Below are 15,426 nucleotides of genomic sequence, written 5' to 3' on the forward strand. Positions count from 1 at the left end.
TTAGTAACATTTCCAGGATGAATAAATGACAGGAAATCCAAGTTTTGGTTCTAAATTATAATGCACTCTGAAGTCTCAGCCCAAAAGGGCACAGAATCAAATGGTATCCCTGGGTACCTAATTTTTCCCACCAAAATAACTCCTGATGTTTATCCCCTGGAGTTTACCCTATTAGGCAGGCTCAATGTGTGCTTCTGAGCAAGTGAGACGCTGGGGCAGGAACTTTCCAGAGCGGTTCTCCTGGGGACCAACTATGCAGGCTGGACTGGGCAAATAATAAAGCAAGCTAAACAATGTGGCCATTAGCTGGGTCTGGATGCCCAGACCCTGGGACCTGGGGAGTGGAGCTCTGAATCTATCACTCCTGAAAATTTGATCTTCCCATGCAGCTTCCACAGGGACTCTCAGGGACACAAGAAGGCTGGAGCAAAGAAGCACCAATCCCAACCATTGTCAGCTCAGGGGGACCTGGAATGGGGAGCAGCTGTCAACGTGCCTCAGTTGCTCTGATCCACTGGTTCCAAAACATCTGCACTCTGACGTACTGGGATTGCCCTATTTCTGTGGGCCCGTGCATTCAGGTTGTACAACAAAATCCTACCTGTGCAATTAAATGACATCAATGTTTAGTGTACACCTGTGGTAGGAAACCACTGCAAAGAAAAAGGACTGAATTGGGTTCTATCTTTAATTTCACCCAGTCTATTAGGGAAGAAGAACATAGGCAAATGCCTCTACTAAAAGAGAGGAAGCAAATGGGCATAGATGAGGGGAAGTGGGAATGAAACAGGTTCCAAGAGGGGACAAATTCAAAGGAAAGAGAAATGATTTATAAGTGGAAGGAAGCCCAGCAGAAAGGACCCTAGGGATGACCTCTTCAACCCTTCTCATTTAAAAAATGGGGGAATGGAGCCTATGAGAAGTAGGAGCCCTGGTCCCAGTGCACATTGCTCTTGGAGCGCTCTGTGCGTCTCTATTGGATAACTTAGCCTCAAGAGCGAGCTGTGGAACCAAATGGCCCTGAGTTGGAATTCAGGCTTTGACACTGATCTGTATGATTTCTGGCAAGTCACCTGATCTCTCCCCGAGCTTCAGAATCATTTGTGAAAAGGGACAGGTAGGATGCTTTTATCTCATAAAAGTGCTGTGAAGATTTACATGAGAAAATCCATGTTAAGTGTCTGGCCCAGGGAAAGTGCTTGCACATTTGCTGAATGAATGCATGAATGAATGAATGAATGAATGAGTGTTTAAGAGCACTGTCTGACCGAGAAAGAAAAAAGAAACTACTGCATGCTATTTCTGGCTTCTCCCTTCTCTACCCACTGGAAAAACACAAGTTCCAGGAGAGAGGGACTGAGTCTGTCTTGCTCTCAACAGCAACCCCAGTCTGCAGCATGATGCATGGCACATAACATGCACTTGATCAAACTTCCTTTATGAATAAGTTAGCCATTCATTCTCCAGTCTTTTGCATGGTGTCAGACATTTAGCTAAGTACCCTGCATGCAGCAGGCATAGTATCTAACCGTCCAGGCCACCTATGAGAAGAGTGGCCTTATTTCCCCCATCTTACAGATGAAGGAACAGGTTCAGAGAAGTTCAATAACTTTTCCAAATCAGAGCTAGTGAGTGGCAAAGCTGGAACATGGCCAGGACTTTCTGAATCCAAATGCTCTCCCTGCAACCTTCAGGTAAATGTGTTTGCACATGGCCACTAGGTGTGCCAGAGCCCAGAGTGGGGTGGAGCGAACGGGAACAGAGCTAGGCTTGGAGCAGAGCATGACCGGCATGCCCAACAGCCTCTCTTGGGCCAATGCCGGGGTCAAGCTAAGCCCAGTCACTGTGGGAGGCCAGAGGGAATGGGCGGATGCAGCCAACAGAGGAAAGGGGAAAGGCTTTTCCAAAGAGATGACAATCGAGGTGAATCTGAATCAGTGAAGAGCTTGCCCAGATGAAGGTGTGGTGTGTGTGTAGGCATGCGTGAGCATGTGCGTTCGTGTGTGTGAGGGACAATAACACATTGTGGATCAACCAGCCCCCTATTGGGGGACACATCACTCTCCATCTCCCTGGCAGCCATGATCAGGACCCCGCGATTACCTGCCAAGGAAGCTTCCAGCCCAATGCACACTTCATTCCTGCCGTGACTCTAGACAAGCCTCACACTCCAGCCAACCCAGCCTCAGTTTTAACTTAAAATGAGATGCATATTAAAGTAATACATTGATTTTCAGTTTAGGTGTATACAATATATTACACCAATATCCCAGCAGTTTTGACACACACATTAGTCACTGAAGTTTGAATGCAAATATCCAGGGGACATTCAATTAGACCACACAAAGGAGAAAAGCCACATCTGCAATCCCAGTAAAGGTATTTTCTTTCATTTTGGTCTGACGCAGTCAATAAAGTATAACGCGGAGAGGTAAATACCTAGAATTTTGACTACTTACCTGAGCGACTAAGGGGAGAGCACAGATTGCCCTGGATTTTACTACAGCTACTACTTCATCTTCTTTTTTTTTCCTCTTCCTCCTTCTTCTTCTACTTTTTTTTTTTTTAACCTAAGCAGGCTCCTAGTTCTATAAAGCATCCTTCCAAGTAAACACACTTACATTTTTCATGCATATTCCAGAATCAAAAGATGTTAGAAGCAGACCTGATATTAGGGATCACCAAACAAATCCCCTGCTCACCCCCTTCATATTCCAAGTCAAACAGAGGCTTACCCACTTTCCCAAATTCACACACAGCTGAGTGGTTGAAAGCCAGATATTTTGACTGGATCGTTCTTGAGTTTTGTTCTGGGTTTTTGGTTTTGTTTTGCTTTTATGACCTACAGCTGACTTTTAAATGCCCTTCACAAGGGCCATCTGCAGGGTGGCTGAAAAGGCACAAGCTTCAGGATCAGATGGATTCGGGGGAACCTGTCCGGGCTTCATCTCCTGCTAGCTGTGGAACTGTGAGCAAATTACTTCCCCTCCCTGTGCTGGGTCTCCTCAGCTCTAAAGAGGGCTGGTACTAGCTCCTGCATGAAGATTAAATAAAAGTATCTCCAGGGAAAGGACTTACTATAGTCACCAACAGGTAGTAGGTGCTTAGAAAGGGCTTCCTGGCCCCTCCCATCTGCACCACCACCTCACTGGATTCCAGCCTGTCACTTAAAGATAATTTATGATCATTTTTGTCTCCAGCATCCCCATGCTCTCAGAAAAGAAGGGGAAAGAAAGAAAACCAAGGAAATCTCATTCTATTATTCAGGACCAATTTTATTAATATTCATTTTATTCTCCCAGAAGGCCAACACAAGTCAGCATGTTAAAAGACTGAGCTTGATGAATTCTACCTCGGGCAAAAGATACCAAGGATAATCTTACCTTTAAACATTTCCTTTAAACAAACTCAAAAAAAAAAAAAAAAAAAACCCGCAATCTATTCTTCAACATATTTTATATTCTGACTGAAAATCAACAAGCTTTCACCAAAACCACTAGTTCAGTTTCCTGTCTGTTCTTACACTAATATCTCAGCTATGATGACATGTGCTCAGAAATTAATTTTCCAGAAAACTTATGCAAACCCCTTCAATACTAAATACTTTTATATTTAATTTTAGCAATTTCTGATGTAGCTCATTTTAGAAAGTGTACTCCCCTGCCTTATTTCAGCAGACTATAATTTAGTTTTTCCTGATGACTCACTGTCACACTTCTGAACATAAGTGATGGCTTATCACTTAGTGCTTGATGCCCTCAAAGACCCATACCACGTGAACGTCTCCAGTGTTCCTGCACTGAGGATCCCAAGGTCCTTCCTAATGGATATCCCTTGGTTCACCCCATGGAGATGTTCCATTCGAGGAAGGTCTCATCTAGCCTCCTCAGTTTTCATAATAAAAGGTCAATCTCACCAACGACTTAGTTGACATTAAAGTATACACATTAGCCTCTAATCAGAATAAACACTGACTAAACACCTACTGTGTGCCAAGGATGACAACAGATTTAACTTGGTTTATTTATTTTTATTTTTTCACTTAATCTTCATTAAAAATCTCTTATGGGTTCCCTATTCTCATTGTTTGAAAGAAACTAGGGTCAGTACAGATAAAGTAGCACACACTATTCTAGAGAGAAGCTGAAATTATTACCAGGGTATCGGGAAAAGTATTGTGGAAACTGTATACCATAGGGCTAATGAATTAAAACAGGAGAGATCATCGACCAGAGATTGCCTGGAAATTAAAAATGGCGCTAATGGAAGAATTTAGCAAGCAAGCTGAGAGAGAAAGCTGTGTTCAAGAGATGATTTGCTATATATATCAAGTATGATGTATGAATGAAGGTATGCCTGAGTGGAGTGGAGGAAAAAGCTCTCCAAGCTGAGAAGGTGGAGGCCAAAGTGCTACAGAAGTCATTGAGCTAGACTTGGAAGGCATCCAAGATACTAGCGGGACTCAGGGTGGTGAGGAAAACCAAGGTCCAGGTACCAGAATGATCAGGGCCTGGAGAATAGGGTGTGAGGAGCAAAAGACCAGTATGTGAGTGGTCAGGCTGGTAGGTACCAGGGTCGCTGGCCCCCTACTGCAATTTGCCCTGACCCATGATGCTTTCAAGAGTTGAGCAGGGGAAGGCATGGCTAAATCAGGAAGGGAATCCACAGCAGGGCTCTTTGGGTTCCAAGCACTACAAAGTTCAGGGAGATTTTTTTATAGTATGTTTTTGTGACTTCCTTAGAGCGCAGACACTCTATGAGGATCACAGGGTCTTGTGACTGAATGTCATAAGCCCCAAAGGCAGCAGCTTTGTCTTAAAAGGCGACTCAGGGGATTGTAGTGGAAACACCAGTTAGACTGTAGCCAACACAATGGAGGCCCCACTGTGACGCCCTCTCCCAGGCTGGTGTACCCATCCCCCAGCTGCTGCGTTAGCTGATAACAACCCATTGTTGCTCTGTTCTCCTGAGAATCTTCCTCAGCTGATACAAGCTGCTTTGCCCAGGAATACCTGGGTGCGTATGTCTCCCGGCGTCAGATGAAAAGAAATGACCTTGCCTCAAGGTAGAAAATGTTGTGGGGCCACGTGTACCCCAGAGCTCCCTGTGTGAGCCGGGATAAGGCTCTATATTCAGGATGTAGGTGGTACATCTACATCTCAGGACCTAAGAGAAGGGATACGTAGGGCTATCCACTGAGGCCAAGTAGCTGTCCAGGGTCACTTGGCTAACAAATGTCAGAACTAGGGAAACCAGCCAATTCATTCTGTCTGGGACTGGGGGGGGTGGGGGGAGGGGTGTGTGTTCCCAGGAGGCAAGGCATTCAGTTTTCAAACAAGAACAGTCAGACCCAGGAAACAAACAGACCAGACAGGTCCTCCCGAACTAGAAGCCTAACATCTGACCAGGAGTTCTAAATGGTACTCACACAAGGCTATGGTTATCTGTTTTTAAACTGAAAAATTGTTATTCCATTATTGAGGATTCCTGGTATTCTTTTCTTCCATACGTGCTTTGATAAATATTGGCCACATGCTCACGGAGTGCTCACGGAAATGTTCTAAGTGTTTGGGACCGCTGTAAACACGGAGCTCACCATCTTCCAGAGGAGAGAGCCGATAAGAAAGGCAAACAAACACATCTGTAATAATACTACCAACGCTTACACAGGGATGAATGCTATGGAGAAAAACACAGCGAGTTCCGCGGCCAGAGCCTGGAGGCAGCTGTTTGGCCGGTGGTCCGGGAAGGTCTCTAACAGGAAAGTCTTAGAGGAGGGAAAAAAGGAGCCATGGAAACGTCAGGCAGAGACTTGTCCTAGCCAGCAGTGTGGAATCACAGGAAGAAGCTCGGAAGCCAAGAGGAAGCTAGTGAGTGCGTGTTTGTCTTTTGTGTTTTATTTTTGAAAAGGCAGTGGTAGAGACCTGCTGAGTCCAAAAGAACATCTTTATCTCCTCATTCTATATACTTCCCTTGGGTGATCAGTTCTACCCCCATGCTCTCAATCAGTGCTTCCATGCTGATGATTCCCCAAGTCTATATTCAGCCAAGAACTCTATTCTGAGCTTGACTGAGATCTTTAATTGTCTAAACTGTACTTAGATGTCCTCAGAGACCTAAAAATCTACTTACTCAAAGCAGAACTTATCATTTTCCCCTTCAAACTTTGTTCTTCTGCCTGTGTCCCCAGGCCAGGGGACAGTAACAAGGCCAGTCCTTGAGACCAGGTCAGAAGACTAAGCATCATCCTTGATGCCTCTCCCCTTTTAGATACTGTATGCTGGGTCATCCAATACTTCCCAAGAGCTACTGCCTTAATATCTCTCGAGTTTGTTCTTTCTTTATCCCTATTACCTTAACCTTGGCTACAGATATCATTACCTCCATATACCCTGGATTTCCTGCAAGAGCCTCCCACCAAGTCTCTATGCTTCTCATCTTACACCCCTCCAATGCATTCTGTATCCTGCAGCCCAAATCCAAAATGCCCATGTGTCTCTGTCTTCCCAGTATAAAACGCCTTCACTGCTGAACAAAGCTGGAGGCATCACGTTTCCCAATTTCAAATTATATTACAAAGCTGTAGTAATCAAAACAGTATGGTACTGCCTTAGAAACAGACACACATGCCAATGGAATAGAATATAGAGCCCAGAAAGGAACCCATGCATATAATGTTTAATCCTTGACAAGGGTGTCAAGAATGCACAATGAGGAAAGAACAGTCTCTTCAATCAATAGTGTCAACAAAACTCCATATTCACTTGTAAAAGAGTAAATCTGAACCTTTATCTTACACTATACACACTTATACATATATCTGGAACTGAAAATATCCTAAAATAATAAATAGGGGAAAAGCTTCTTGACAGCAGTCTTGGCAGTAAGTTTTTGGATATGACCTCAAAATCATAGGCAACAAAAGCAAAAAAAAATAAGCAAGTGGGACTACATAAAACTAACAGGTGTCTGCATAGCAAAGAAAACAATCAACACAGCCAAAAGGTAGCCTACAGAATGGGAGGATATATTTGTAAACCATATATCTGATTAGGGGTTAATATCCAAAATATACAAGGAATCCATATAACTCAGTAACATAAAAACAAATAACCCAATCAAAAAAATAGGCAAAGGACTTGTTTCAACATATTTCCAGAGAAGTTCCATTTGTATGTTTTCTTACCTGTCTTCAGTGGATACATGAAAAAGTGTCCAACATCGTTAATCATCAGGGAAATGTAAATCAAAACTATAATGAGATATCACTTCACATGTGTTAAAATGACTCTTATTTTAAAAAATTAAGGTAAGGCTCAGTGGGGAGGTACACTGTTGGTGGGAAAGTAAATTGGTACAGCCATTATGGAAAACAGCAGGAAGGCTTCTTAAAAAATTAAAAATAGAATTACCATATGACTCAGCAATCCCACTTCTCAGTATATGTCCACAGAAATGTAAATCTGGATCTCGAAGAGATACCTGCATTCCCATGTTCACTATAGCTAATTAGTCATAGTAGCCAAGATACGGAAACAAACTAAATGTCCATCGGTGGATAAATTAAGTAAAGGAAATGTGATCTATACATACCATGGACTATTACTCGGTCTTAAAAAATAAGGAAATCCTGTAATTTGTGACAATATGAATAGACCTGGAGGATATCATGGCAGGCACAGAAAGACAAATACTAAATGATCTCACTTCAACGTGGAAGCTAAAACAGTCAAACTCACAGAAGCAGAGAGCAGAAAGGTGGTTATCAGAGGCTGGGGCCGGTCAAGGGGTACAAAGCTTCAGTTAGCAAGATGAGTAAGTCCTGGAGAGCCAAAGCATAGCATGGTGACCACAGGTAAGAGCACTGTATTGTATACTTGAAATCTGCTAAGTGTTCTCATCACATCTGATTTGAGCTGGACAAAGTTCCCTCTAGCTGTCGTGTGCAGAGAAGACTGGGGGAGCAGAGGTGGAGGCAAGGATGTCCGTTCAGAGCCTGGTGTATTCATCCAGGTGAGAGATGAAGGGGCTTGAACCAGAATTATTGTAGGGATGGAAGGAAAGACCTGCGTGTTGCCCTTGACCCTTCCTTCCCCTTGACCTGAACCAAAGGTCTCAAGTGTCCCATTGATATTTCTCAGATAAATGATGCAGTGTGTTCATTGAACTGAGGCTTCTCCCTCTCTCTCTCTTCAGTATACCTTCTCTCACTAGTTCCTGTCCATCATACAGACAGGACGAGTCATCCCAACTCTCACTGCCTAAATTCAACCTGTTATCTGCAAAGTCCCCCAAGAGGCCACCATATTTCTTGGTTGATCCATCTTCTCTAACCCAACCTCTACGCTGCAGCTGGGGATAATATTCTGCCCAACTCCAAATCTTTCCATGGCTCCCATGACCTTCCAGTTAGAACACAAGCTCCTTAGCATGGCTCCTGAAACTCTCAAAGATGTGGCCCCTATCAATCTCCCCAGCCTCAAGGGACACCATTCCATTCCTTGTGTTCCAGCCCTGTTCATCCATTTCACTTCTCGGCTACCTCTTGCTTCCATGGCGCTGCATGTCACTTCCTCTTCCGATCGCCCTTCCCTGTAGTCTCCATTTGGAATTCCCTCAGACCTCAGCTTAGGATCTCTCTCTTCTGTGAAGCCTTCCTTGGCAGCCCCTGCCAGGAAATGTGTTAAAAAACACCTTCTCTTTTTTCCCCACAGAACCCTGCATTGGCTGGTTTTCTCTTGTCTGCCTCCATGCCTGATCCCCCGGCTATGTGGGGCAGATCCCTGTCTTGTTCACAGTTGACTCTCAGGGCCTGGAAGGATGAGTGGCACAGAGCAGACTACGGACTCCGATTTCCCGTGCTGGGCACACCACAGTGCCTCTCCATCCACACTAGAAGCAGAAGGGCACTGGTAGGAGTCCTGGCCCGTAGCACCAGTCTCCCTCACGGTGCTAAAATCCCCCTGAGGAATCACTCCTGAGATTGGTGTGCAGCCACCTAGAATTGATTCATTTTTGAACAGAAACATTTGACACTGTGGAGCACCCAGAGTCTGGGAAGCTCAATGAATATTAGCAATCTCTGCGAATCTCCTCCAGCTCTCTCAGGTAAGATTGGGCTTCAATCATATAGTTTCTTCTATTTTGTTTTTGTTTTGTTTTGTTTACAATTTTATTTACTCATTTTATTTGAGAGAGAGATAGAGCAGGGGATGGGGCTGAGGGAGAGAGAGAGAATCCCAAGCAGTCTCCCTGCTGAGCTTGGAGCCCAGTGCGGGGCTCAATACCACAACCCTGAGATCATGACCTGAGCCGAAACCAAGAGTCAGACGCTTAACCAACTGAGCTGCCCAGGCACCCCTAGTGTCTTCTATTTTGAATGAAGGAGATCTTCCAACATGGACAGAGAAGCAGAGCACCTTACTGGGGTTGGGTAAGAATTGGGCTGAGATAGGATGGATAGCATGCAGCATTCAACACTTCCTAAGTCCCAGGATTACCTTGGGGACACTGGCCTTCTAGACTGGGGAAAATTCTAAAAGAAGAGAAATATGGCAATTATAGTGAATTAAGATGTAGAGTTCAGACAAGTGAGAAGTCTTGACCGAAAGGACAGCCAAGAGCCACAGGTGTAGCTTTGGTGAGGAGAAACATAGACTAATGTATGGAAACACTGAAAAAGCAGAGCTAGGTGGGCCATGAGAATCATCCAGGCCATTTATGGATGAAGAAACCAAGGCCAAGAAAGGTGAGGTGAGGGCCCAGGTCAACAGTCTTGTAAGCACTTAGTGTCAGAGCTGGAGTGACGATGCAGTCTGCAAATCTAAATCTTTAGTTGATTCTATCTACTCCCTCGTGGTATCTCGCATGAGAAACTCAGCTCTGGGAATCTTAGTGTTCTCCCTCTCCCCACCCCTCTCTCTCTGTGTAAGAAAGGAAGGTGAAATATAAGGAGGAAATGCACTGGGGGCATTTCAAAAATTCCAAGACCTTCTATGATTGGTGATTACATCTATCATTTGGAAATTACAGATATCACATATTAAGTGCCAGGCATGGCCCTGGTCTTAGTGTACATCTTCCCAAGACATCCGGAAAGGTTGCCGTCATTATAATGCCATGCAGATAAGGCTAACAGGGACAAAATGACTTGCTGAAGGTCACACAGAGCTAACAAGTGGAGGAGCCAGAATCTCCAGCCCATCTTGTCTGCTGCTGTGTAACTTGACATAGAGATTTTGCTCATTTTCCATAACAAAAATAAATAATATATTGAGTAGAGTATTTTACAGTTTATGAACTGCTTTTAGTGCATGGCTACTCATTCACTCCAAGCACTCGGCATCGCCGTTGGATGGGCAATATCATCCACGTTTTACAAATGAGGAAACTGAGGCATGAGGCGATCGAGTGCCCTAGTCCCGGGTCCCCTTAGAACCCGATTCACATCTAGGCTTTCTTGCTCCAATCTATGTCCTTTTCCGTAACACTAGAGCTGAAATCAAGGAAAGAAATTGAAAGGAGAGGAATGCATTTTAAGTTTAAAATATTCCATCAGATGTTTTCAGCAAATGTTATATGAAGGCCATTCAACACTGGATTACAGTTATTCTAAAGTACCCACTTGAAAAAAATGAGCATTTTAAGACAAAATATGTGTTTCTGTTCTCCTTCACTCTGCTTCAGTGGGCTGACCCTAAATAATGCACAACAACCCAGCAAGCATCCTTCAGGCTTGCTGCACTTACTGAGGCGGAGGGAGGTGGCTGGGACAGCCATTGTGCAAGCCTCTTCTGGTGCAGGTGGTCATGCTGCAGGTAAGGCTTTTCCACGGACTCAGCCACTCACCAGGGCAGTCGTCTACCAGGTGTTGGGGCCACAACCGTGGAGGAATAAGGCCAGGTTCCTACCCTCAGGAAGCATGAACTCTAGCGAAGGCAGGCATATGTTCGAGCAACGACAACGTGACCCAGCCCAGGTTGACACAGAGCGGGTCCAAAGTGCTGTGGGAGCACCAGGGACAGAGCTCAGAAAGGCTTCCCATCAGAAGGGGCATTTGAATTGGGTCATGAAGGGAAGAGGGAAGTGAGAAATGATCATTCTAGGCAGAGAGGCCAGAGTGAGCAAAAGTCGGGGTATAAAAGAGCAGAGAATAGTAGAAGACAGTCCTGGCTCCTTCCAGAAATTATGGTTTCCTCGGCAATTACATCAAGCTGAAAGCATTCAGTCAAATTGGGCAAACATTTGGTAAGCATCTACCATCCCAGTGCAGAGTTGTGTGAAGGTAAACCCTTCCCACAAGGAACTCACAACATGCCCACTGTATCCGCCTAACCAACATTTAAATGAGTCCCTACTATGTGCAAATCCCTATTTACACTATAGAACACTTAGACTAACTCTGTGGTGAGCAGACCTCGGTGTTCCCAAACTAAAGTACTGAATTTGATGCCAAAGCTCTTGACCTTCAACATTTGTAAACAAGGATGACATGCTGTGTTTCCCCTGATAAAGGCCTCTTTAGATTTCCCTGAGTGTATCTTGGGCCGGACTACAGCGTTTCAACTGTGAGTCACTGACCAATATTTCTACCCTCGTTTCACCTCCTTCGGTCTCCCCCCAGTCTCTCTGTCCTCTAGTCTCCGGGCACATCTGGGAAGGTCTGAGAGGGCAAGAGGCAGACAGACAGCTGATGTCTGTTTAATGATTTGCTGATCTGAGGAAGGGAGTTTCTTCAGAAAATGATAATCCTTTTCATGTGCATGGCAAGTTAGGTTTTGAAAAGCATTTCTCCACCCATTCTCTCCATCATCCCACTCAAGTGTCACAAGCGCCTGGCAGGGTGCAAGGATTGTTAGCATCCCCATTCTACAGATGAGAGAACGGAGTCTCAGCAAGGTGGAGCAATTCAAGGTCACACAGCAAGTGTATAGTGAAATGAGAGCTCAAAACGATGTTTTCTGACTCCCCGATCCTGTTCTCTTTTCTCTACACCTTACCATCTGCCTGGAATACAATAATATCATCCTCATTTATGACACGAATCCCAGATGAAATGCTGGTCAAATCACATCCCCTCAGGCAGCATAACTATAGCATAAATTAAAAGCCCAATTAAAGAACATGGCCTTTTAACTGGGACTTACCACTGTCCCCCGGGGCTAGGATCTAAAGAGAAAGCCCTATAAAAGTCAGTGGCTGCCCATCCTGGAAATTATCCAGAGACCCACTTACCCATATGCAAGAGCCTTTAGACCCAAATTATTCTTCTAACTTTTATCACCCTTCTCTATGTTCTTCTGGGGCCCCGGCCCCCACGGAGCTGTGTCTGGAATCATTGTCCAAACCTCTGCCCCTCTCTCTGGCCTGAAGACGCAGGTAACAGCAGTCCACCCCTCCATGTGGATAGGTGCCTCTCAGCTCTGACACATACATCTCTTAGTATCAGGAGCCTCAGAACCTGATGAAAAACCAATGCTTCTCCAGTTCAAAGACAGCACTGAAGCGAGATTCTCTAGCTGTCTCAAAGTGGGATAGTCTGGCACTGGCTAGAGCCCTGGGTGGCCAAGGGGACAAAGAGTGTTATTATACTCAATGGAGTCTTGTTTTGCTGACAATAGTGGGGGGGAGGGGGGGCTAGAAATGAGGTGAGGAGAAAAGGAAGGGGCATTTTGATTGCTCGCTTATAAATTTCTTATTTATTCCCACTCTACCCCCAACAGTCAAAGGCAGTAATGTGATAAACTTCAGGGATACCCTTGGGTCCCAAAATGGTAATACTTACTACTTCCTCTGTCCAAATTTCCCCCTCCGGCTGCTGGGTTTGAAGCCGACTTTACAGATCAAGAGCTGGTGTGCACTCTGGTCCCTTTCCATGTCATAGCTGAGCTGCAGTGCTCCCCCACCCCTGTCCCCAGCCAAGCCACAGGGAGAACAGGTCTCTGGGTCAGCCTGGATCACAGAGAACCCTTACCGCTGCCCCCTTCACCCCAACACCGGCTTCTCCCGACCCTGCCTGGGGTTCACGGGCTCAGAGGACCTGCTTGCACAAGGGTCTGGACGTGCTCCCTCAGCCTCCATCTGGGACTTCTGCGGGGACCACCTCCTTCACCAGCGTGTCCCCCCACCTATCACCCCAGATTTCCCCTCTTGCCCTCTCAGACCTGCCCAGATGTGCCCGGAGACTAGAGGACAGAGAGACAGGGGGGAGACCGAAGGAGATAAACCACATTTCGCGGCGGAATCCCTGTTAAGTAACAGAAAGCCATCCAACTAGCAGCCACGCTTCCAGAAACGTCACCGCCACAGAGGAGAGAGTTTGCAGCTGCCGACCCCCAGCGCTCTCACCTACCTGTCTCCCACTGCAGGGCTCCCCTCGGCTCCGGGCCGCGCCGGCTCCCTCCCTCCCCGCTCTCCGCAGCGGCGGTGGGCGCTCCGCGGGGTCCGGGCACCCGCGAGCTGGGTCTCCGGTGCCCGCGGCGAGGCTGCCTGGAGGAGGAGCGAGAGCTGCTGCCCGCGCCGCCGCCGCCGCCGCCGCCGCCGCCGCCGCCGCGGTGCTGATGCGGTTGCTATGGTTATGGAACTCCGCAGCTGCCCCCTCTCGGCGCAACAGCTGCCCGGCCGCGGCCTCCGGGCAGCCCCGCGAGCCGGGCCGGGCGGCAAGGCTGGGCACGGGGCCGGCGCCGGCCGCCACCACTGCGGAGGAGGACGCGGGGCGGCTGCGCTCGCGCCTGCCGGCTCGGTTCTCCGCGGCGCCCGCGCTCCGCTCCCGCCCCCGCCGGGACGCGGCCGCCCGCCCGCCCGCCCCCGACCCCGCGCCCCGCCCCGGCCCTCTCCGCGCCAGCCTGCGCCGGGCACGCCGCCCGCCGGCCTGTGGGGGGCGCCCGCCGCCGCGCCGCCGCCCGCCCGCCTCCGCCGCCCGCCGGCCCGAGCATGCTCAGTCTGCGGCCCGGGAGGCGCCCTCCCGCGTGGCAGGGCTGGGCGGGCGGCGGCGCGCGAGGTCCTTCCCGGCGCCCCGGAGGGTCGCGGGTCGGCTTCCGAGGAGCGGCCCGGGGGCGGCCCCGCGGGTGCCCCCGAGCGAGCTCTGAGCCCAGTACCACGGCCAGCGGGGCGGGCGACACCCCCCACCCCCGCCACCGGCGAACCCATTGGTGCTGCCCACCCACACTTCCTGCCGGACGGCGGCGGCTCAACCACCTGCGGGATATGGCCCACTGGGAGAGGCGAGGGTTGAGGAGGGATGGGACAGCTGTCATCCTCTGAGCGCCCCTCGCCAGGCACGGCACACGACACGCGTGGAGGAGCCTCCAGTTCTGGGCATCACTGTGTTCGGAAGGCCTGGCGGCACATGGTGTTACAGACGAGGAAACAGCCTCAGCCGGGGAGACAGGGTGGGACTCCGGAGACCCGTGCACAGCCCAGCAGAGAGACCGGGCTGCACCAACTCACATCCCAACCAGAACCGCGGTGTAACCAAGCAATTGCAGCCACTGTGACTCACGGCTAATCCAGTGGCGCGGGGGGAGGGGGGGAGGGGCGGGGGGTGGTTGGTAATCAAGGCAAGGCAAGACACCTGAAAGAAGGCACAAGAAGAAGGGGGGAGGTGAAGTCTGAGGAAGTTCCATCCAGAAGGAGAGGACCTAGCATGCAAAGGCCTGGAGGCACAACAGCCAGCGCTAGTTTTTACCCACACTTGGGATCCAGTATAATGGAGCAGAGCCCACCAGGAGAGGTTCAAGGGAGGCAGGCTGCACATCAAGGGCCTTGAGGGCCAAGTGAGGAAGTTGGAATTCGACCCTAAAGACAACAGGAAGCCACTGAGGACACTTAGGCAGGAGAGAGGCTGGGTCACCAGTTTGGCAGTCACCCTGGTGGAAGTGTGTGTGGTGGGGGTAAAGTGGGTATTAAAGCTACAAGAAGGGGTATCAGGAGGGCGTTGCTGCCGTCTGGGCCACGGCAGTAGAAAGCCACCTTCTTTCCACCTTGCTCTCCTTCCCACAGCACCCAGCCAAGCCTCACACGACACATGTGCTCCCTAAATGTGTGGTGCGTGGCAAATAAATGAATATTTATTTCTCCATAGAGAAAATGGATTCCTTTCTTTCACAATTTTTTTGTCTTTGTGTGATCAAAATCATGTAGCATTTATTTTGCCATAAACATTGCATTTTTATGCAGCCTGATTTTTGAAAGTCAGTACAAGTCCGCAGCATTCTCTGCATTTGTTAATTATGGGGAGCTCGGGGTTTGCTTGTATCCTGATAGGTTTCAAGCACTGGATAAGAGATCTCCAGGATATATTGTTACCTGAAGGAGCAAAGTGCACAACAGTGTTTATAATAAGATACCTCTTGGGAGAGAAGGGCGGACACACAAATGTATACTTGAATTTGCTTGTATTGGCGTAAAAATATGCTGGAAGGCTGT

General features: G+C 48.0%; 1 protein-coding gene across 3 annotated transcripts in view; it reads right to left on the reverse strand.

Annotated features, from left to right (window-relative positions):
- Positions 1–13,520, reverse strand: part of FAM135B (family with sequence similarity 135 member B) — a 272,184-nt gene extending 258,664 nt beyond the window's left edge. For all 3 annotated transcript variants that reach the window (XR_003521467.2, XM_027602323.2, XM_027602407.2), the window contains exon 1: positions 13,352–13,520. The gene's annotated coding sequence lies outside the window, so the exon portion shown is untranslated. The remainder of the gene's footprint in view (positions 1–13,351) is intronic.
- Positions 13,521–15,426: the final 1,906 nt, after the last annotated feature.

This window comes from Zalophus californianus, chromosome 4 (assembly GCF_009762305.2).
Source record: "Zalophus californianus isolate mZalCal1 chromosome 4, mZalCal1.pri.v2, whole genome shotgun sequence".
In the NCBI taxonomy this organism is placed as follows: Eukaryota; Metazoa; Chordata; class Mammalia; order Carnivora; family Otariidae; genus Zalophus; species Zalophus californianus.